General features: G+C 41.8%; 1 long non-coding RNA gene across 1 annotated transcript; it reads left to right on the top strand.

Annotated features, from left to right (window-relative positions):
* Positions 1-1,036: 1,036 nt before the first annotated feature.
* On the top strand, positions 1,037-5,349 carry LOC131479292 (uncharacterized). The gene is made up of 3 exons (XR_009244803.1): positions 1,037-1,238; positions 3,284-3,321; positions 5,030-5,349. It is a non-coding gene; the product is annotated as an uncharacterized LOC131479292 (long non-coding RNA).
* Positions 5,350-25,320: the final 19,971 nt, after the last annotated feature.

The raw sequence follows: 25,320 nt of genomic DNA, 5'->3' as shown, positions 1-25,320 counted from the left end.
GTTTAATTAGCCAAATCCCTTGTTCATGCACCATATATTCTCAACTCACACACAGAACAAACAATAAGGGATGCTTTTTCTGCAAGACTGTGTTGGTGCTTTCTAACATTCTTTCTGCCTAACAATTGAACTCCTGAGTGACAAGTTCCCACAGGGCACATGCACTGAGGGAACCACTTTCCTTCCTGTGATGCTAGGGTTGTCTCTCAATAGCACACTCAAGAGGCACTTCCCAAGACACCAAGAAGTTTGTTATACTTGTTATACTTAAACTTCTGAAAGGGGTAACGGCAAGGCTCTGAAAGCCACTGCTTGTGAATCAAAAATACACATCTGACAGGAATTATGAAGGAGTTTGTTCAACATTCAAATGACTCCATCGCTGCATTCTATCTCATGATCTGTGTTTAAGTTTGGTTGTGTTGCTGAAGCTTCAAGAAGCCTCACTGAAAACCCCACTGTGGGTGATGTTGGGATGGCAAATCTCCCATGTGTGCTCTGATCCCGAGGTGAGACAGTTTTCTGAACACATCCACAGGTATCATCAGCTTTTCTGCCTTGTCATCATCAAAACTACTTGGGAATTCCACTCAGTGTCCATGTCCATGAGTAGAACTGGACCAAATCCTCTAAGCATCGGTGGATGGGCACCACTACAGCTTGGAAAGGGGTGCCCTCATATCAGAAGCCCTCTGTCTTCTGAGGGACTTAATGGAGCAGTCTGCATGGTTTCTTCGCTTTTTTTCTTCTTTCTGCCCTATAATTAGTTGAAATGCCCACTAAAAACTAAGTTGCCAGAATCTGAGTAACCTTCCTCACCTGATGAAGTCTTCAGAACTGCACAGATCAAGCAGAATGATGACTTGGCACTTTTCTACTTCCTATAACCTTTCCTTTTCTATGTATTTATCTTTGTTCTTTAATGATGTAAACTACACTGGTAAAGACATAATTGGACTGAGAAATATTAGAAAGCTCATGGTGAATTTAAAATTAATACTTGTATTGCTCTGAGATTTTCAAAATTATAAACTGTGTTATCATGGATAAGTTTTCATAAAGTGTGTTGTATGCTGGCAGTCTCATAAACACCCACATTGTGAGAATAAGTCTGTGGTGAAAAATATTGTGTTCCAGTTTTCACCTGGTTAAATGATATTTGAAAACACTAAGAATTTTTTTATCTCCCATTTTCAACAGGTGATGTTCTATCAGGATGGAGTCTGATGTCTTGTCAGGTATGTTGCCTGAACACATTATTTCAATGCCAGTTGGTGACTTCTGTCCCTTGATCTCTTAGTCATTACAGAGTCGAGTCAGCCTACTTCCTTAGCATTTTCTTTGATTTTCCTTAAGCTTGCTTTAATGTAACTCAAAAGGCAACTCCATCAAAACTTGCATGTTTGAGTTCTCTAGCTTCATTTGAAATCTGCAGCTTACACATAAGGAGGAGGAGGTTCTTCGGAGGAGAATCAGCCAAGAGGCACCCAAACTGAGATTATGCTGTGGTTTAATGTTTTCCTGTCACTTGTTATGGAACACTAACAGCACTGTCAGCTTCTTTGTCACTTGTCTTTTGCTTTATCAAAGTGTGGTTGTGATGCCAAATACAAAAATGCTATCATTGACAAAAATGTAAAATCTAAAAATAAATTTAGCATACAGGCTTTTTTCTCTCCAAAAAGTATTCAGGCTAGGCATCAAATTCTCATCAAGCAGTAACTGTGTAAACTTATCTCTGTTGTGTCTCAGAAGCCACGTGAGTCCCATGGGTTTATCATTTTTTTGATGTTTTTTTTTCATTGCCACTCAAGGTTGAAATGAGTATATTGTCTTCAGCTCTACTGAGAAAACTCCAGACTTTGCTTTAGCAGAACAAATGATACCAACACTGCCATCAAGATCAGTGTCACATAGAATGGCTGACCAGAACTTTTGAGTGGAGCTGACGTCTGACCTAGGGTGTGGGCCCATCCGTGTCTAGTGTGTTCTGATCTCCAGAAGAGCACAGTTGGCATGTTCTTTAGGATTTTACTTCTCAGTCACTTCCTTTGACCTCATATTAGGGACTACTGGTTCTCAAATGCTTGCATAATGTTTGGAAGCATTGCTGAAAATCTTTGTCCATGAGGAGTGGATGGGGTTCCGTAGCAACACGTGCTGCAGGGGAACGTAACCATTTTGCTCCAGGCTGTTCCATCGTTGTCTTACAGTTGCATACTAAATGGACACACTCCAAATGACCAGATCCACTCGGCTTATCTGTCTTTATCCTTCTTTGATATTGTAGTGTAACTCCAATTCTTTCTGCACAAATGGTATTCAAAGATAATAATAACACATGTTTAAAAGGAATCCAGAATACATATATACTTTTGTTAAAGAAAAACTTTAAATCTACCTATCATAATGTGTACTACCCTTAATTTTTTGGCCTGAGATCTCAAAAATCTCATGAAAATCCTCAGTATAAGTGCATAATGCTGGGATTCAGACTATTTTACCACTGTCCAATACTTAGATGAATCTATTTCTGTAAAAATTTTAAATGAAGTTTCATTTTCCTGCAGCAGAATAAATAAATACCCATTGGAACACCACCCATTGTTCAAGAACACTGATTGTACAAGCATCACCCCCTGAGAGAAGAAGCCAGGCCTGCGCTTCATCTCAGGAGGACTGTCCATGAGGCCCCTAAACAAAGACCGTCATTCTGCCTGCATGCTCTTCTGTCCTGAGCCAGGGCCTGCCTTTTTCCCAAGAGATGCCCTCCCAGCATACTCACCAGGAAGGGAGAAGCCTCTTGAGCCCAGGCAGGCCCAGGACCAGCTCACCACATGGTCACGGTGGCTGGAGCCAAGACCCCAAGCATGGAGTCTGACCCGGCCCGGGACCTCCCAGCAGCCAACAGGCTGCTGCAAGTTCCTTGAGCTCCCACTGGAACACCAGTGGACACAGCGCTTTTCCGGTTATCAGACCATTTGGTTTTTCTTTACCTTTTGTTCCTGTTGGGTAAATGTAAGTCACTAATACCAATGATAGTCAAGAATGAAAGAAAAAGAAAAGAATGAAATTAGAAACATTTTTTTCTCAGAAGTTATTAAAGCCATGAGCCTTTTTCTTGGTATACATATTTTAATAAGCTAATCTCAGAAAATAATCAGAGAAGTATCCATGGTACTGCATGGATTTTGAATAAGTTCTTTCACTGCAATCGATATTGAGTTGGATATGTGATCTACAAGTATTTTGACAATTTTTGTTTTGTTTTTTTCTTCAACAGATCATGTAATGTAGCTTCCAGAATTGAGCCAGAGCCAGGTATGTTGAACAACCAAAAACTCCCAATGTCAAACAAGCCTAGCCTGATTCTGTTTGATCCCACATATGTCATCTGTTGGCCCTCTGTGGTACTAAAAAGCTGGCTTAGCATAATTCCTGGATACTTGCTGTGTTCCAGTCAAAGGATTACTTTTTCAGCATGTTTCGTTTTTCTAAGTTTGCTTGAAATCTTGTTTCTTACTGTAAAGTGGTACAGTGTCTTGGTAGAGCATTGTGCATGTGGCACCTAAACTAAGACTCCTGGTACTCCTCATGTCTCTCTCGTCCTGGTGGTCAGTAGAACACTGAATCTGCAGTTTACAAGCCACTGGTTTATTTTTTTTTTTTTTTATGTCCTCACTCTGGCTTTTCCAAGGAGTAGTTCTAACTGTAGGGATACAATGTGACATTTGAATACAAAATGTTAAATGTGTGAATAAGAGTGCAGTAGGAAGTCACTTTGGTCCAAAAGGTACCAAATCATTATCTTCTCATAAGTCGTAGTTTTTTCATCAGCTTGTTTCCATGGTGAATTGGAAACCTACTTAAAATCCTCATCACGAGTATCATGGGTATATTGTACTTTGGTCGAATTATTTTTTTTACTGCCCTCAGATGTTGATACAAACTGTTGCTTGAAAATATACTAAGAAAATGACTTGTTTTTCTTCAGCAGAGGGAATTAAGCTACACATGCAAACCAGAGAAGCTCAAGTGTAATCAATGACCAAATTACACAGTGAGAGATGGTGTCAGCCTGAGTGTAGTGTAGGCCCACCCCTGTCTACTGTCCCCTTCCTTCAGAGTTACTGAAGACAGAAGCTGAGTTGGCATGGTTCCTTATTTTTTAAAATTTGCTGTGCACATCTTTTAACCTCACACTAAGAACTACTTTTTTTCTAGAATGATTGCATTAAAAAAAAGAGAGTTTGCTTGGCATGTTCTGTTTCTGTCCATGAAGAATGAATGGAATTCTTTGGACAAAACTGAGTTACCAAAACTAAAACAACCATTTTGTTTCAAGTGATTCTATCGTTCATTGTCTCGCAGTTGTATGTTGAATGGGAACCTGCCGAGCTGCCAGGTCCCTTCAGTGTGAATGTTTTCTACAAATACAGAGTTCAAAGATAACCTATGTAGTGTGCATTTTGAACATGAATTAAGTTGGGATCAGAAAGGACTAAGTATCCATTTTTTTCTCACAGCTTATATTTTTCTTAAATGTTCTGCAACCCCATCAACATCATCATGATGAGTGTTATGGCTGGATTTATAATAATCTATTTTTTCACTTTTTGACCCTGAGACTTTTTAAAAATTATCCTTAAAAAGTTATTTTTTCTTGCATGGATTAATAACACCACTCCCAGATCTGATCCACACTCAGTTTCAGTGATTTACCTGTGTCTTCTATTTGGAGAGGATCCCAGGAGTGATCCTGGCATGCTCAGCACCATGTCTCCTGTCCTTGTCTTGTCAGTCACTGAAGGGTTCATTTGGCATGATTCCTTAGGACTTCTTCCTTTACCTTCCCTGCAACAGTGCTAACACCTGCTCCTCAAACTGCTGATTATTGACAATGGTTTGATAGTCCCTTCATTGCTTGGAGGAAATCTTTGGCAAAAGTCCTTAAAGCAGGATTCAGGGTGCTTCTATACTCTGAGACGATTATTAACCAGAACAATCTTTCTGGTTTTTTCTTCAACAGAGAAACATCCTGGCAACTTGGAAGACCAAATGATTGGCAAGAAGGCTCAAGAAATCCTACAGACAGAAGACACATCTAGTAGAAGGCCACACAGCTCTTCTGTTCCGCCTATTCAGTTTTTAATATTTTCCACACTTTTGTATGTCTAATTTTCTAAATTCCAATATCAACCCAAACTCTGTTTTTAGGAAAAAATGCAAAAATTCAAAATTAGGATGAAATTTATGCCCAGAAACAACCAAATTTTTTTGTTAACCAACAATGTAGGAATCACTACAAACTCAGTTTTTTCTTTTAGCAGTGAGAGACTTTAAACAGCACACATAGTAATAAGCTGTTTCCAAAACATCAGCTCGTTGATGGCACCCTTCAGTTTTCATCGTCATTGCTCAAGGGGATTTCTAGTTCCTACATAATGAATGTTTTAAGATAAAGTAAAAACTGTAAGAATGGATTAAAACCGTGAGCTGATGTTGGTACAAAAACTTTAAATCTATGCATAGATTTTTTTAGTATGCATTTTCATAAACTTTTTTCTGAGATTGTCTCTGTTAATATAAACATATTTTCAGAGATCTCAGAAAAAAATTCATGAAAATATATACCAGAGAAATGTATGCATGGATGTAATTTTTTTGTGCCAATACCAACTCATATTTAAATTCATTTTTATATTTTTTAATTTTATCTTTTCTGTTTGTTTTGAAATATCTATTCATTTGTAGGCTTTAAAAAATGTGCTTCTATACCATTAATAAACTGGAAATTATCCCCAGGAGAAATGATGGTTTTAAAATACTGTAGAAACTGAAGATTAAATATGAATTTATCGAACACCTATGACAATGTTATTAGTTAAATACTGCACACAATGAGGAAGTGATTCCTAGCCCTTGTTGAAAACATTAGCTGAGTAATTATAAAATTGAACATTAAGAGTCAAAAGATTCGATGCACAGGAAAAATCAAAAGATGTACTTTCTAGAACAAAAAGCCAATTAGAATTTCATCAAAAATGTCTTCTCAAGTTTTAATTCCTGGAATATTTATCAATGTAAAAATCTTTTCTCAAAAATATCAGCTACATTGCCTTCCCATATGTCCACAAGTCTTCATTATACCAGTCACAACAAAAACCAGTTTTTTTTTTTCTGAAACGTGACTTTTTGATAAACTCATAGTAAGTCACAGAGATTTTGTGTGATAATAAACAACTTACTATCAGATATTCATGAATTTCAAAAACCTGAATCACGGAGTAAGAGTACCATATTTATTGAAATAGGGTACTGTTCACTTATACCGATATTGACATATATACCAATTTTGACATACCTATCTTAACCTACTTGGAAAAAATGATTTTAAGAGCTCATGTAACAACTAAAAACTGAATTACAGTTACTCTTAAAATGTTCTGTTCTAATGCCTGATTTTACCGAATTACACTTACTCTTAAAATCTTACGTTCTAATGCCTGATTTTACTGAATTACACTTACTGTTAAAACCTTACGTTCTAGTGCCTGATTTTACCAAATTACACTTACTGTTAAAATCTTACGTTCTAATGCCTGATGTTATGACTTAAAGAAGTAATCTCTACTTGAGACAACTGTTTAGTAGAGGAAGACAGGTGACCAATTTTCGACAAAAGCACTAAGCTATGTATACTGTAACTACTTGAAATATCATATGTATGTATCCCATGAATCTTACAGGTCTATTCTTTTATAAACCTAACCATACTGATTATCCATCATAACGATGAATGTATTGATTCCATGTCATATCAAACTCTAATTTTACGAAGTGCATTATTATTGAGAATCTATTTTCAATGTTTCCCCCATGAAATTCTAGATTTCATTATAAAGTTCATTTGTCCACACAATAAAACTATTTGATGACTTACTGGCTTTGATCATTTTATTTGCTCCTGAGTACAGCTTTACTGGGGGTCCAACTCAGTTGAGTATTTCTGGTCTCACTGGTCAATCAAGTCCTGTAGTCAACTGACAATGTCACTAGGGATGTTTTGTTGGTCTTTCAGCTGCCTCTATTTTAGTCTCTTTGGTGACAGCAGGTAATCTCTGCCGCTGTCTATGGAAAAAGAGAAGATAGGAAGGGGCAGAAAATGTCACTTTTCACACCCCTACTTGCTTCACATTTGCAAATCTCCCATTGGTCAAAGTTCAGAGGTACGTGGTGGAGCTAAGGTTAACTTACCAGAAAGAGACAGTTGGCCCCTCTAACTGCATCATCCCCATTATTCCACAGTGCCATTCTCGTAGATTTAAATACCTTTGACCAACCTCAGTCCAAGCTTAAAATGTGAGGTTTAGAAATATTTTTAATTTTAATTTTTTAGTATTTTATGATACAGCTCCATAGACACTTGTATTTCCGTTTACTCCTCCCACCACTGATTCACCCCAGATCATTAAAATATGATAGTTCTTCATAAACAGCCATAAGTCCATCATTCTGCTCTTTAATTTTATCCTGACATCGTAGGTATAGACAACAGAGTCCAGCATCCTATTGTCCAATGTGTTAAACAGTTTCAGTGGGAGCCCATCTTTGATTTGGAAGTAGAGATGCATGCTACATTTTGTCTTCACACCCGGATATGATAGTCACTATTACACACTTACTGTACATCCCATTAAATGAAATGATTTATCAATCTTGTCACATTCCGAGTTGTGGGACAATTTTTCATGAAATCCACCTCTGGACTGGAACATGAATAATCCCTTTGTGTCGTTTACCTACATAGTATGTGTTACCCATTTCCCTCTGGATTAGTGTGCAATTTGGTTTTTCACTCAGCCATCAGGATATTTTTGTACTTACATTGTGGAACCCCCACTTCACAGTGCCCACAATATGCATGAGTGGAGATAATGCCACAATTAAAAAGGCCAAAGAAAAGACAAAAAGGTGTACTTAAAACAAAGTGATGGAAACACCATCTTCATTTGGAAATCACTGCATTCACATCAGTTTAAAAGCTCCCCCAAACGGGAACACCAATGGGATCACTTCAGAAACAGCTGCGTGCTCATATGAAGGTTCTGCTGCACATCAACACTTGTGGAGTAAAAGAGGCAGAAATAACCCGCCTTCACAGTGTCTGTGACTTTTTGATCATAAAATTTTAGAAGGAGACATAGGAAATAGAGGAAATCTGATATCCAAGGGATTTGCCAATTGCAATCCATGAGCACCATTCTAACCATAAGAAAACTTTTAATGATCGGGGTTTTCTTTCATCTGCTTGATGAAGGTAATTTCTTTGTTTTAAAGGGATATCCTAAGGCCTGAACTGCTCCAAACTTGAACTTAAAATGAATGTTATGCAGTAACACTGCCAGATACATGTCTTTATGACAGATAGGAGAAAGATAGTATAATCTTAGGTCTATGCTTAGTGGTGTAAGATGGAACATGTTAATCAGAGAAATAAAGATCCTTGAGATCTTTATTGAAAAAACATCTTCTAGGTTACCAGTGCTGAAGTTCTGAGATCCATGTGTGTCAGATTTATTCATGAACAGTGTGCCTTAAAACTTGACAAATTTATTTTAAAGTTATTTGCACAAAGATAAATGCATATTTTAATTCACTTCCAAAACTTTGAATGTCGAGTTTACACACAAACATTCATGTACTTTCTGCTGTACAAAAGCAACACAGCAGAACCTGGGGAGATGGAACAAGCACCATTTTCTTCACAAAGCAATGGGCAGTATCTTGGACTCTTCAATCTCACTCCTTCCATTTTAGGCAAATAGGCCAATACTGTGAAGATCAGTAGTAGACAGCTGCTTCTTTCATTTCTTTTTCTTCTTCTTATGCTTAGTTTGTCTGTAGCTTGATTGATGAAAGGTAAACATAATTTTGCCTTGGCTTTTTTCGCCTATAATATAAGCTAGTACTTTGGTATGCATAGGTCTTTGAAAGAATGAAAGCATTCGCTGAATAACAAAAAAGAAATCCTGCTGGCAAATGGTAATGTTTGTAATTTTCTAAAACTGAAAAAGGAAAATAAATATGTTCCACAAGTGGCAAATATGTAACAGAGGTTGAGAAAGAACAACAAGTACAATAATGTTGGATAAAGGTTAGTTCTGTGTGGGGCAGGGAGGCAATGGACTAGAGTAATACAGAAGTAAACCAGACATGCACACTACAAATGCATTGTTATAAACTTCAGTTTATTTTATCAAAACCTTTTAGATAGTGATATTAGAAAAACTACAAAATGTTGTCTGTACATGTACATATATGACATGATAACAATGCCTGTAAATATTTACAAATGCACACATAGCAAAAGATGCCTGGAAGTGGCCAGAATTGTAGTGCGGCAGACCAACCTCTGCCTGTGAAGCCTGAAGCCTGAGTGGATATTGGTTCCCGCCTAGGACTGGTCCAGTTCCCTGAGTGTGCACCTGGGAAAGAAGTGGGGATGACATATGTGCCACCGATGAGGGACACCTACATGAAGCTCCTGGTTGGGATGGTCAACCTCTGGATGTTGTAGTCAGTTGGGGAAGGAACCAGCAGCTGGGAAATCTTGTTCCTCATAACTAACTCTGTGATAGAAGTAAGTGCAAACAGGAAAGTAAGAATCATACAGGGAATGTGTGAAGGCCAGCATTGTGACCTGTGACTTAGCTGCCACCTGCAAGATTAGCATCTCAGTGGCAGCAAATATTTGAGTCCCAGTCGCTCTGGTTCTGGTCCAGCTCCCTGCTCCTGCACGTGCAAAAGCAACATGACTCAAGTACTTGGACCTTTATCAGCCATATGGGAGAACATGTTGGGCCATCAACCACTGATATGTTGGGAGTGAGCCAGCCAATGGAAGCTCTCAATTGCACTCTGTCTCTCCCTCCACCACTCTTCAAGAAAATAGATCTTTCTCAAAAACTAAGTTTATTTTCGTAGACCAGGTTTGAAAATTAATGCTTTTTCATCATATTTTCCATATACTGACTGACCTTTTTTTGTTTGTTTTTATCCAGCGGCCTGCTCTCCTCCTGGCAAGGAATGGCCGCCTCCTCGATCCCCATTAGTCCAGGGCCGAGTCGGGACTGGAGACCGGGCACTGCAATCCTCACGGGGACCTGCCGCACCCAGCTGCGGGGTTCGCTCTGCCCATCGCGGTGGCCCACGCTGGGCACTGCGTGGATGAGCTGTGGACGCCTCTTCATCGCCCCCGCCCTGTCTACCTCTGTCCTTCGCTTCCGTGGAACTGGGCTCAGCTTTCACCAAGCCCACTCCCAAACCTCCAGGGCCCACTCAAAGCCACTCCCCTCGCCCCAAAGACCCCTGTGGCCCCCTCGGACCTCCTCCAGGCAGCCCTCTGAGCTGGACTCCCAGGCACTCAGCTTTGGGGCCTCTCACCCTGTTACTGCTCATGGCCTTTAGAAAGCATGTGTTACCCCATTTCACAGAAGGCCCTCCCCGAGACCCGCCTGGGAGGGCTGGGTGCCTGGGTTCATTTCTTAGTGGACACCCAGACACCCCCTTGAGAACCGAGGAAGGCTGGCCCTGAGAGCTGGCCCATCTTTCTGCACAGGAAAGGCCCAAAGCCCTGCCTGGCAGGATACCCCTGTGCAGGTGTCTGTGGGGCCCTGGAAGGCTTCTCTGGCTACAGCACCCTGTTCCCAGGCACGCAGGTGCTTTTCCGCTGCGTGGACTTTTTAATAAATATGTAACATTCAGTTGAAAGTGGAACCAGGGATTTTTTACTTTCAGCAATGTTGACCTTTTCTGTGACATGCATTTCTATGAGTTCTTCATAGTAACACCTGTAAACTTGATGAATTTTCAGACCTTCTGTATGAGCGTGTTCCATGCTATGAATGATGCATTGTTCTCAGAACTAATTATGATCTGAACCAAACTTCTTGGGAACTTTTGATTTCAAAAGATCAGTTTATTAGCTCCCAGAGGAATTTTGATTTTCAAAAGCATCTCCATTTTCTTTGCTTTATTTGCTAATTCATATTCCATTTTTTAATTTCTGCTTTAGTATCTTAATGCATGTTTAGTTCATCAACCCACATACTGTATTTTTTTTTAAAAGATTTTATTGTTATTGGAAAGCCGGATATACAGAGAGGAGAGACAGAGAGGAAGATCTTCCATCCGATGATTCACTCCCCAAGTGAGCCGCAACGGGCCGGTACTTGCCGATCCGATGCCGGGACCAGGAACCTCTTCTGGGTCTCCCACACGGGTGCAGGGTCCCAAAGCTTTGGGCCGTCCTTGACTGCTTTCCCAGGCCACAAGCAGGGAGCTGGATGGGAAGTGGAGCTGCCGGGATTAGAACCGGCGCCCATATGGGATCCCGGGGCTTTCAAGGCGAGGACTTTAGCCGCTAGGCCACGCCGCTGGGCCCAACCCACATACTGTATTCAGTAATTACATCTTTTTCCTTTTTGAAGATTCTATTATTTATTTGAAAAGCATGGCAAAAAAAAAAATTGATAAAAAAAATAGTACTGACTTCGGATGAAATCTGTTGTGCTGTATACTAAAGCCAGAAGAGTACCAAGACAGGCGGTGTGAGCGGGCTCCCTCCCTGTCACCTGAGTTCCTCCCTGACCAACACACATGTCCAGGCAAGAGACTCTCAACATCGCTCTTTATTGGCTTGTCCAATGAAAACATATGAGAAAAGTAAGAGACAAAGGTATTCAAAAATTTGTTCATTGGTTTACTGGTATTTGACTGACACTGAGTTTCATCTCTCCTCATCTGTTTGGCTGACTCTGAGGCCATTGAAGCGTCTGTGAGTATGATAGCATGAGCACCCTCACATTTGCTGGTCACCAGGGAGAAAATAAGTTACAACCAGTATGAAGCCGTTTGAAAATATTTGTGCTTGGAGACTCGCAAGATGGCCGACATAGGAGGAAGACTGTGAGAGAGCTCACAGACAGAGAGGGCTAGAACGCGACAAAAGCGTAAGTGGAGCAGCATAGAACTACAGGGAGAAGAACGTGAAGCTTCCTGGACAGTGTGGAGCCAAAAAAATCCACACAACTCGGAAGAGCAACCAGGGAAAAACAAAGCAAAGGACAGGGAAGACGACTTTCCGCTCCTGACCTGCTGAGTCACCTCTTAGTGCAGACGCTGAAAGCCGCCGAACCCACCCAAAGACCGACCTGCAGACGCTGTGGCCGTGAGGACCGGCGGTGATTGGGACCCGCTGGCATCTGCTCACCCTGGTCACCAGGACTCACCAGGACCTGCCCCGCTGCGGACACCAGGACCCTGAATCACCGGGACCCGCCGGCATCTGCCCACCCTGGTCGCCAACCCCCGGGACCTGCACCAGCCGCAGCCTCCAGGCTCCATCGCGACCCGCGGAGACCAGCAACGGACGCAGCAGTCGGGAGACGCACTGGCGGCCAGGATTCCCACCAGAGGAAGAGGCAGACTGCAAGAACCTGAGGTTTGAGTGAGTTGGGTGGGGACAGTGGTGGGTTGGAGGCTTCGGGAGTTGGCCCCCCAGGGGCACGGACAGAGCCTGAACACAATTGGCCTCCCCGCCCCTCCCCCCCCCCAGGCTCCAGCCTCTAGAGACACAGGGCGAGTGCCTTGAGACTGCCAAAACTGTGTCTGGGAGAAAGGCAAAAGGCACACTGGATACTCCCCTGTGCCTTTGCGGTGTGGCACTCAGCTGGGCGGTGCTATCCCACAGGAACCCAAGCACGCCTCTGGGCTGGGCAGTTCCCTGCTAGCGCCGGGGCGGTCGGTCCCCTGCAAGTGCTGGGGTGGGCGGGCCTGCGCAGGAGGCGTTTCCAGAGAGCACCTGGAACACGCCCTATAGTCCCTTGCTCCGAGCCCTGTGATCCAGTAAACAGGGTGCGCGCACAGAGAGTGCCTTCACTCCCCCACGCCCTGTGGTAGCATACCTGTAGGGGACGAGCTGAGAGTGCGCTTTGAATCCTCTGGGCCCTGGAAGAGGCGCCCTGAGGTCCAGTGTTCTGGAGACGCACCAAAAGTGCCTTGAAAATTCCCACACCCTGCTACTCCACGCCTGCAGACTCCGATCTCTACAGGATAGTGCTTGGAGACCCCTCAGCACACTGGTGCCTAGGTCTCTCAAAAAAGAAACACTAACACAATGGGAAGAAATACCAGAAAAGGTAATGATCCAGATGAGAGTGCCAACACCCTACCAATAAAGGATCGAAAGCCAATGTCTATTTCGGAGATGCGAGATGAAGACATAGAAGATCTACCAGACAAGGAATTCAAAAAAATAATGTTAAAATATGTCAGAGACAATGAGAAGAATTGGGAGGACTTCAAGGAATTCAAGAACCACATAGCCTCAGAAATACAACAAATGAAAAGTAAAATCCTTGACTTAGAGCACAAAATTGAGAGCCTAACCAACAGAACAAATACAGCAGAAGAGAGGATCTCTGAAACGGAAGACACACAAAACGAACACACCCAGTTCATGAAACAGCTGGAGACAAGTCTGAACAAAGCCAATAAGACCATACAAGAAATGAAAGACAACCTCAGAAAATCAAATATTAGGATTATTGGCCTTCCTGAAGGAGCGGAAAAAGAATCAGGAATGCAAATGGTGCTCGACGAAATTATACAGGAAAACTTTCAAAACACTTGGAACATGAATCCAGCTCAAATCCAGGACGGTCAGAGGACTCCCAGCAGATATGACCCAAAGCGATCTTCACCCAGACATATGGTGCTCAAGTTCCACTCCAACGAAGACAAAGAAAGAATCCTGAGACAAGTACGAAGCAGAGAAAAGATCACATACCGGGGAAAACCAATCAGGATCACGGCTGACTTTTCTGAAGAGACCTTACAAGCAAGAAGAGAATGGACAAAGATCTTCCAAATCCTGAATCAGAACAACTGTCAACCAAGACTATTGTACCCAGCAAAGATCTCATTCGTATTTGAGAACAAAATCAAATACTTCCACAGCAAAGAGAAATTAGAAGAATATGCCAGCACAAAACCAGCTCTACAAAATCTCCTTAGAAATGCACTAATTCCAGAAAAAAAGGAGGTGAATCATAAGCAAAGATGGCAAACAGGAAGGTCTCCCCACTAAAGTCCACACAAGGAAGGGCAATAACACAGATATCAACACCCACAAAAACAAGTATGGCAGGGCAAAATCACAACCTCTCAATTTTAACTCTCAACACAAATGGCCTGAACTCACCAATCAAAAGGCATAGATTAACAGAATGGATTATCAAACAGCACCCAACTATCTGTTGCCTACAAGAGACACATCTAACCAGAAGAGATTCAAAGAAGCTGAAAGTGAAAGGTTGGAAACAGATATTTCATGCCAATGGACGAGAAAAAAAGGCTGGGGTAGCTGTCTTAATTTCAGATGATGTGGACTTCAATCTGACACACATCAAAAAGGACAGGGAAGGACATTATATATTGGTGAAGGGACTGATCCATCAGGAAGTAATTACCATTGTGAACATATATGCACCAAATTCAAACGCACCTAGCTACGTGAAGCAATTACTCACGGACTTAAGGGGAGACATAGATATGCACACAATAATAGTGGGTGATCTTAACACCCCACTAACAACTATAGACAGATCAACAAAACAAAAACTCAACAAAGAAACAACAGAACTCATACAAACAATAGAACAACTGGACTTGGTTGACATTTATAGAATTTTTTACCCTAAGGCCACAGATTATACATTTTTTTCAGCAGTGCATGGCACCTTCTCCAGGATCGACCACATGATAGGACACAAAGCAAACCTAAATAACTTCCAAAAGATAGGAATCATACCATGTACCCTCTCAGACCACCACGGAATGAAGCTGGAAATCAGCAATTCAAAATGCCCCAGGAAATACAGAAACTCTTGGAGGCTGAACAATATGCTACTAAACGAACAATGGATCAGAGAAGAAATTAAAGATGAGATCAAAAAATTTATGGAAACCAATGAAAACTCTGACACAACATTCCAAAATTTGTGGGACACTGCCAAAGCAGTGCTACGGGGTAAACTCATCGCAATTGGAGCTCATGTCAAGGCCCAAGAGAGGCGCCAAATACAGGAACTAAACACACACCTCCAGGAACTGGAAAAACAACAGCAGAAGAGCCCCACACACAATAGGAAACAAGAAATCATCAAAACAAGGGAGGAAATCAACCAGATAGAAATAAAAAAAACCATACACAAAATCAATGAATCAAAAAGCTGGTTTTTTGAGAAGATAAACAAGATAGACACTCCACTGGCCCGACTGACAAAGAAAAAACAAGAGAAGGCAAGAATTAACAGCATCAAAGATGAAAAAGGCAACATAACAACAGACACCGCATCCATTAAGGCCATAATCAGAAATTACTACAAAGCACTGTACTCCAACAAATCAGAAGATCACCAAGAAATGGAAAAGTTCTTAGACTTCTACCACTTGCCAAAACTTAGCCCAGAGGCAACAAACGACCTGAACAAACCCATAACTGAAGTAGAGATTGAATCAGTGATTAAAGACCTCCCAACAAGGAAAAGCCCAGGCCCAGACGGCTTCACTCCAGAATTCTACAAAACATTCCGAACAGAGCTGACCCCAATCCTCTACAAACTCTTCAAAACAATAGAAAAAGAGGCAACCCTTCCAAACTCATTCTATGAAGCCAACATTACCTTAATCCCAAAACCAGACAGAGAACTAACAGAGAAGGAAAACTACAGACCTATCTCTTTGATGAACATTGATGCTAAGATTCTCAACAAAATCCTAGCCAACAGAATTCAAAAACACATCAGACAGATCATTCATCCAGATCAAGTAGGATTCATCCCTGGAATGCAGGGATGGTTCAACATTCGAAAATCTATAAATGTGATACACCACATCCAAAAACTGAAAAACAAGAATCACATGATAGTATCAATAGATGCGGAAAAAGCTTTCGACAAAATCCAACATCACTTCCTACTAAAAACCCTAACCAAGGTAGGCATAGATGGAAAAATCCACAACATAATTAAAGCAATATATGAAAAACCCAACGCCAGCATCATACTGAATGGAGAAAAGCTGGAACCCTTCCCACTGAGATCTGGAACAAGACAGGGATGTCCACTTTCTCCACTACTATTCAACATAGTCCTAGAGGTACTCGCTGAGGCCATAAGACAAGAAAAAGAAATCAGAGGAATCCAAATGGGAAACGAAGAAGTCAAGCTCTCACTATACGCAGATGATATGATTCTTTATGTAGAAGAGCCAAGAGACTCAATACAGAGACTGCTAGAACTTGTACGAGAGTTTGGTAGAGTGGCAGGGTACAAAATTAATGAACAAAAATCAACAGCCATAGTGTATGCGAACAGCCCCAAGATGGAAAAAGACTTAACCAGCAAGATACCATTCAAAATAACAGAGAAAAGTATGAAATATCTGGGAATAAATCTAACCAAAAATGTAGAAGACTTATTTGAAGAAAACTACAATCTGCTTAAAAAAGAAATTGAACAAGACCTCAAAAGATGGAGTAATATCCCATGCTCCTGGATAGGTAAAATCAATATCATTAAAATGTCTATACTGCCAAAAGCAATATATACATTCAACGCAATCCCAATCAAATTGCCCAAAACATTCTTCACAGATCTGGAAACAATGATCCAAAGGTTCATCTGGAAGCACAAAAAACCACGGATAGCTAGAACTATCCTGAAGAACAGGAAGTTAGCAGGGGGAATCACAGTTCCGGACCTCTGGACATACTATAGGGCAGTGGTTATCAAAACAGCGTGGTACTGGCACAAAGATAGAGAGGAAGATCAATGGAGCAGAATAGAAACGCCAGAAGGAAACCCACACAGATACAGCCAAATAATCTTTGACAAAAAGACAAACGACAACCCAGGCAAATGGGAAGGTCTGTTCAATAAATGCTGCTGGGACAACTGGTTGATAGCCTGCAGAAACAAAAAAATAGATCCACATCTCTCACCATACACTAAGATCAGATCTAAATGGATAACAGATCTAAACCTACATCCAGAAACCTTCAAACTTTTGGAAGAAAATGTTGGAAACACACTGGAACACTTAGGGGTAGGCCCTCACTTCCTAAAAAAGACTCCAGATGCAGTAGAAATCAAGACCAAAATAAACAATTGGGACCTCATCAAACTAAGAAGCTTCTGTACAGCTAGAGAAACAATCAACAAAGTAAAAAGGCAACCCACAGAATGGGAGAAGATCTTCGCACACGACATAGGTGATAGAGGGCTAATCTCCAGAATATACAAAGAGCTACAAAACAACCAAAATGTCAAAACAAACAAGCCACTCAAGAAATGGGCACGGGAAATGGGCAGACACTTCACAAAGGAACAAACCCAAATGGCAAATAAACATATGAAAAAATGCTCAAGTTCCCTGGCAATAAGGGAAATCCAAATTAAAACATCAATGAGGTACCACCTAACGCCAGTAAGACTGGCCCACATGAATAAAAGCACCAACGACACTTGTTGGCGAGGTTGCGGGGAAAAGGGAACCCTACTCCACTGCTGGTGGGGCTGCAGGCTGGTACAGCCTCTATGGAAATCAGTATGGAGAATATTCAAACAACTCAAATTCAACATACCGTATGATCCAGCAATAGCACTCCTAGGAATATATCCAGAACACTTGTTCTATGAGAAACCAACATGTACTCCTATGTTCATAGCAGCACAATCAGTAATTGCAAAAACATGGAAACAACCAAAATGCCCATCAAAAGAGGATTGGATAAGAAAGCTATGGTTCATCTACTCCATGGAATACTACTCAGCTATTAAAAAAAACAAAATGCAGTTCTTTGTGGCCAAATGGGCCAAACTGGAAACCATCATGCTAAGGGAAATGAGCCAATCACAAAAGGTTAAATACCACATGTTTGCCTTAATTTAAGATGATATGATGTTATGTATAACATGTTATGTTTTGAATGTTATATGTTGTGTATAAACTAAAATTCAAGTATAGGTGAGGTGGTCACAGAAGGTGGCTGGGAACCCGCATTTACTTTTAACATATTGGTTACTCATTACTATGTCAATTAATTCCATAATGATGTAAATTTTTGCTGATGGTATGTTGGAGCTTTCAATTGACTGGGATGATACTCTGCTGGCTCTGTCTTCAGACCAGAGAGGGTATACCTAAGAAGCCGTTGAACTTGGCGGGACAATAAGATGCTGGACTCTATGTTTGGTATACGCTTGCAATGGGGAAATCTCAACTGAACTTTAGCTGTGGTTATGCAATAAGGTGGAGGAATCCACCATGGTGGGAGGGTTTGGGGAGGGGTGGGGAGAACCCAAGTATCTATGTAACTGTGTCACATAATACAATGTAATTACTGAAGTTAAATAATAAATAATTAAAAAAAAAAATAAAAAATGAAAAAAAAAAAAGAAAAAAAAAAAAAAGAAAATATTTGTGCTTGTTTCAAATGCACCTCCGTTGCAATCAGCAATGCCATTTTAGAAATCTGTTAAATAGAAATCTGCACAGATATAAAGAGAAAATATTGGAGGATTTAAAAAAAACACAGAAATAGGGGTTGGCATTGTGGCATAGTGGGTAAAGCTGTTACCTGCAAAGCTGGCATCCAATTTGGGTGACAGTTTGTGTCTCAGCTGTTCCAGTTCATATTCAGTTCTCTGCCAATGGCTTGGGAAAATAGTAGAAGATGAACTACATGTTTGGGTTCCTACCTACCACTCACATGAGAGATTGAGAAGAAGCTTCAGGCGCATGGTTTCCTGTGCCCTAGCCCTGACTGTTGTTGCCAGAAGATGGGAGGTTCTCTCTCTCTCTCTCTCTCTCTCTCTCTCTCTCTCCTTCTCTCTTTCTCCCTTCCTCCTTCCCTCTCTCCCTCTGTGTGAGTTTTCCTGTCTGTAACTAAGGTTTCTGAATAAAGATGTTTTTAAAATCAATAATGGAAATAGAGTAAAACTTAGATGTTCAACAATTAGAGAAAGAGACAACTTCTCTGAAAGACTATGTAGCTGCAAACATCGACAAGCCTCGCTGTATTAAAATACCCAAACTGCAAAAGATTGTTCTGGTGAGAAGAAAGTTGTTGTGTGGGGAAAGGGAAGGTGAAAAATGAAGCTGAGCTTTCACTTCTTCAACTGATGTATTCTGGGTACTGCAATTGCATTAGTGAGCATGTATCACTCCTGTGTGCTCAGAGTACCACTCCCAGGATTTCAGAGAGTGTCCAGCACATTCAAACACCTGAAGAAGAAAAAGGTAAATGGAAAGCAATCCATATACAAAAATAAGTAACACAAAGCAAACAGAGGGGGGCACTAAGCACACTAACAGAAGACACAGCATTATCATTGTAATAAATACTATAATATCAAAGGTAACACAGTTGTCAAACATACATTGACATACGTAAATAAGACATAATTATCTCAGTGTATGTAGAACAGATACAGTAAGCAATATGTCCTAGATGGAAGAGAACATTTTAAATGATCACAGATGCAATCCTCAATGAAACAGTATATGCCAAATAACAACATACAAAATTCTTTAACAATGATTTTTATAAATTTGAAGGTGAAAAAAAACACAGAAGCCCGTTGTATCAGGGTGATAAGATTAAGCTATGCAATTTCAATGACAGCTGTGCCACCTACAGGCTGTGAAGATGGACAACTTGCATTTTCCTCTTAACTGTCCCTGGCTCTAAAGTGAAGATGCTAATAGAACCCACCTTATGGAATTGCTGGGAGGATTTCCTTCTATAGCGAGGAAGAGCACACTTAGAAATCACTCAGTATGTGTGGCATGCCATTACATGTCAATATGAACAGCTAGAATTAAAATGTGAAAACATAATGCTATTTGTATTAACACTTACAAGTTATGAACCATTTGTAAACCAAAAAAAATATTAATTCCTTGAGACTACAAAACTGTGTTGAAAGAAATCAAAGCGCTAAGTAAACCGAGATAATCCATACTCATGAACAAGACGGTTCAATACTGCTAAAATGTGAATTCTTACCAAAATACTGCCTGAATTCAATGTAACCAAAATCAAAATCCTATCAAGTTATTTTCTGGCTATGGACAAGGTGTTTGAAAGTTTGTATGTAAAGGTCAAAGACTAGATAAGACTGAGGAAATACTGGAGAGCTGCCAAAAGACTGACACGTCAGACATCGAGACATCATGTAAAGTTTGCAGTAATCATGGCAAGGTGGCTTTGGTGGCAGAACAAACGAGTGTGCTAGTGGAACAGCGAGAAACCAGAAACAGACCCATACAAATGTTATCAACTGGTATTTGACAAAAAAATAAGGCAGTTTATTGGAGAGAAGACTGTTGATTTCCATCAGGGCATGTTGAAACAACCAGGCATTCACATATTTTTAAAAATGAATCTAGACACAAATCACAAACATCTCATAAAAATTAACTCAGGATGGACCATGTACATAAGTGTAGCATTGGCAATTACAAAACTTCCAGAAATATTTTTTTTAAGATTTATTTATTTTATTGGAAGGGCAGATGTACAGAGAGGAGAAGAGACAGAGAGAAAGATCTTCTGTCTGATGATTCACACCCCAAGTGGCCGCAACAGCTGGTGCTGCGCTGATCTGAAGCCAGGAGCCAGGAACCTCTTCCGGGTCTCCCACGCGGGTGCAGGGTCCCAAGGCTCTGAGCTGTCCTCCACTGCTTTCCCAGGCCACAAGCAGGGAGCTGGATGGGAAGTGGAGCTGCCGGGATTAGAACCAGTGCCCATATGGGATCCTGGAACATTCAAGGTGAGGACCTCAACCATTACACTTTTGCGCCAGACCCCAGAAATGTTTTAATATGACATTAAATCTGTGTCACCTGGGCTGTCCATGCCTTTTAGTACAATATCAAACACACAGTCTTTGAAAGAAAACTGTTAGTTGGATTTTATTAGAGTGTGTGTATGAATGCTCTGTGGCATGCATAGTGAGTTAACGGAGAAAAACACAAACTAAGAGAACCATGAAACCATGTGAAATATACAGCTAAAATATATAAATCACTTTTAAATTCAACAATAAGAAGGCAGACAACTTAATTTAACAATGAGCAAAAAACATCTTGCCAAGAGAAATACAGACAGCAAGGAATCAATAAAAACAAAAGGCACGGTTGTCTGCTTGAGACCGTTGTAAACCAGAACAGCGAGGCACCTCTGCGCTGTGAGAATTGCTAAAATCAGAACACCTGTCGCGGACCGAGAGCGTCAGGCACTCCGGCGTCACAGTGCGAGTGCAACCGTGGGACCACGTTGGGAGCTTGGCAGCTTCTCACAGAGACAAACAGTCTTACAGTCCAGCGTTGTGCTCCCAAGCAACTATCCAAACAAGCTGACGATGAATTCATTCAAGTATGTATAAGCAACTTACCCAGACTTTTCATAAAATGGAATAAGCCAGGATCCCCTTCAGGAAATTAGTGGGCGAGCTGTGATACATACACACAGCAAAACACTGTTCAGTGATAAAAGAAAAGAGCTTCCAAGCCACAAAAAGACATGGAAAAACCTTAAACATATTGCTAAATGGAGTAAACAGCTCTTTTTTTGCTTAAACTATGTGCTTTGTAATTATAACCATAGAACATTCTGGAACAGAACAGACTATAGAGATGGGAAATTAATGCTTGATGCAGATTTGATGGGAAAGAGACAGAGAGAGAGAGAGAGAGAGACGTGAGTAGGAGAAGTACAGGAGCTCTTTCGGATAGGTATGATAAGGTGAGTGCTGACATTTTGTCAAAACCCATATAACCAGTGTAAATTAGACCATGGGAGCTAACTTTAGGTCATAATGCATCTATTCAGCTATTAAAAAATACAAAATGCAGTTCTTTGTGGCCAAATGGGCCAAACTGGAAGCCATAATGCTAAGGGAAATGAGCCAATCCCAAAAGGTTAGATACCACATGTTTGCCTTAATTTAAGATGATATGATGTTATGCAAAACATGTAATGCTATGTATGCTATGCTATAAGTTGTGTATAAACTAAAATTGAAATGTCAATGAGGTGGTCACAGAATGTGGTTAAGAACTCACATTTATTTTTAACATATTGGTTACTCATTGCTATGCCAACTAATTCCATAATGATGTAAATTTTTGCTGATGGTATATGGGAAGGGTCTCCCTAAGAAGCCGTTGAACTAGGCCGGACATCAAGATGCTGGACTCTATGTTTGGTATATGCTTGCAGTGAGGGAATCTCAACTGAGCTTGAACTGTGGTTATGTAACAAGGTGGAGTAACCCAGCAGGGGGGGGGGTGTGGGGAGGGGTGGAGGTATCCCAGTACCTATGAAACTGTGTCACATAATACAATGTAATTAAATAAAAAAATTTTGTCAACTAAGACATAAAGCAAGATGTTAATGACAGTGATCCTGTGCTGGCGTAGAGTATGCATGGGAGCACGGAACTATTCACCCGGTTGTTCTGTAAGCTGAAGCTGCTCCAAGCCAAAGCCTACTAAATTATTTAAAAGAAAAGATCAAACATTTTAGGAATAGGGTTTTGATCAATGATAAAGATCCCAATTAGGAGACCCACGTTGGAGTGCCTGGGTTTGATTCTGGGCTCTGACTCGCCATTCTATTTCCCAGTACCCATAGTAAGAGGCGAACTCAAAAGAAGTTCTCTGTCCCTTAGGCCTGGCACTGGGCCAGCAGGCATGTGGGTAGAATGCAGAAGTAAGAGAGAGAGAAAGAGAAAGAGATTGCCATCCCATGGCCTCCTCAGACCTTGGGCTCCTGTTCTGAGGTCATGGAATCTCCCCACTCTCCCTTTCAACAGCAAAATTAGCCTCCTCTTTGCCCCACCCACCTGCCAGGGGCAGCTGTACCTCAGGGTGCTGGAAGTTGGTCACCAACAGGAGTGATACGACGACCACCACCTAAGGTCTGTTCTGGAGCAGCCCTGCCCAGCCAACAGACCTTAGGAAACCTTGCTGTAAATAGCCAGGCAGAAAAATACGTATTTGAGCAGAGGCGAGGGGTTTGCAAGCCTTATAGGCATTTGTCACATACTCATTTTCCTTTGCAGCCCATTTTTAAAGTTCCTGGGATGTACTTAACCAGGACTCAGCTTGACAGCCCTCGTCCCCATCAGTTGACTTGTTACTCACATTAAAGGATTAGTTGTTATATGGGTTATGGAACAGCATGTTGATGTTTTCTTTTCCTTTTTAAAGATTTATATATTTTTATTGCAAAGTCAGACACACCGAGAGGAGAGACAGAGAGGAAGGCCTTATGTCCGTTGATTCACTCCCCAAGTGTCCACAACAACTGAAGCTGCTCCAATCTGAAGCCAGGAGCCCAGAACCTCCCCTGGGTCCAGAACCTCCTCTGGGTCCCCCAAACATGTGCAGGGTCTCAAGGCTTTGGGCCATCCTTTACTACTTTCCTAGGCCACAAGCCAGGAGCTGGATGGGAAGCAGGGCTGCCAGAACACAAACCAGCGCCCATATGGGATCCCGGTGTGTACAAGAGGAGGATTTTAGCTGCTAGGCTACCACACTGGACCCATGTGGACATTTTCTTTAGCTTTCCCTGCTGCATGCACCCAGGGTCTCTGAAAGACCTGGCACACAATAAATAGGTGGACAGTTAGCAGCAGCATGGGAAGAAAGTATTTTCCAAACAGAGGGCACCTTGGCTCCCCACTGGTAGGAACTACGGTCCTTGAAGGGAAGATCCTGACAGTGCAGCTGAGGACGCTGGGAAGGGACAGTGTGTGGAGACCCTGCCCTGCAGGGACATGACTGGAACTCAGGGAAAGAATGGGTCACAGGATGGGACATGAGAGTGAACAGGGCTAGAGTGACCGAAAGACTGCTTCTTTCCCCAAATATTTACATGAGACAGAAACAGAAAGTTTTCTATCTGCTGGGTCATTTTCTCCAAAATGCCCACAATGGCCAGGGTAGGGTCAGGGCTGTGTCCCATGTGAGTGTTGGGGACCTGAACACGCCAGTCATCACTGCTTCCTGCAGGTGGGCATCAGCCGGAAGCTGCAGCCAGGAATTTCTAGAACCTAGGCATCTTAACTTCTGGGTGGAGCACCTGCAGTCCCCACCCAGGCATTTGCTTAACCAATGGGGCCATCTAGTATTTATTCCAAGGTAACTTCTTTGTATCTTAGCAGTAAAACCCCAGGTGTCCAGACTTGTCTGTCCCTTCCCAAGTAAAGGCTGTGGATAGCCTCCAGCAGAACTGGTGGGAAGATACGCATCAGAACAAAGAAATGCGGGAACTGCTGAGGAGCCCAGCTAGAGGCAACACCGCCAGTGGACCCTCAGGGCTCTGTGCTGAAGGTTAACCGGGACTGCCACCCTGCGCACCATTCAGAGTTCAGGAAGCCCCGACACTTGCACACCTTCTCCCACTCCTCCACATTCATTTCCCTTTGGGGGAGAGGCAGCTCCCCAAAGCACACTGGGGGTGCTATGATTAGGGAAGGGGGAAGTGAGGTGTTGAACAGCCAGAGCAGCAGATGCCCCTTAAATCTGCTGGACCCAAGTTGTTAGGAGTAGTATTCAGGAAATACAGGAAGGGGTTAAGATCAAGTGCAGCAGGAAGAGAAATGGCACAGAGAGATGGACTCAGAGCCCCAGAAATCCGTACACATCCTAGGAGACTCACCGGGATTTTCCTAGGATAATGGGAAGAACTTGAATAACTTTTGTTAAAAATCCAAGTTACAGACGATTTCATCTGAGGCTCAGCAGAGTCCCTAAGACAAAGGATCAAAGCTGAACAACACCTGGGGCAGGGTTACGAGGCGGCCTGCCAGCCTCTGGGTCACCAAGCACACATCACCCCACACCCCTTCAGTTGGGAGATCATGTCTGGACCCTAGCACTTGGAATTAAGAGCTTTGGAGATCCTCCACCCTTCACCTCATTCACCTCCACGGAGGTTCTCAGCCAATGGACCCTCAAGTGTGTTCACAGACCACACATGCCAAACGTGTCAGCATCAACCTGGGAGCTTGTGGAAAATGCTTATCCCATTGTCCTGTCCCTGAACCTTGCCAAGTCAGGAGGAGTTCAGGGGCCTAGGGGTGAGTCACATAGTCAGCATTGTCATGCCTTCCAAGTGTTTCTGGAAAAGGCTAAACTTCAAGAATCACCACAAAGCACAGAAAGTTCATGGAGGGCAAG

Source organism: Ochotona princeps, unplaced genomic scaffold, assembly GCF_030435755.1.
Source record: "Ochotona princeps isolate mOchPri1 unplaced genomic scaffold, mOchPri1.hap1 HAP1_SCAFFOLD_97, whole genome shotgun sequence".
NCBI lineage: Eukaryota > Metazoa > Chordata > Mammalia > Lagomorpha > Ochotonidae > Ochotona > Ochotona princeps.
This window is presented reverse-complemented; position numbering and strand designations above follow the sequence as displayed.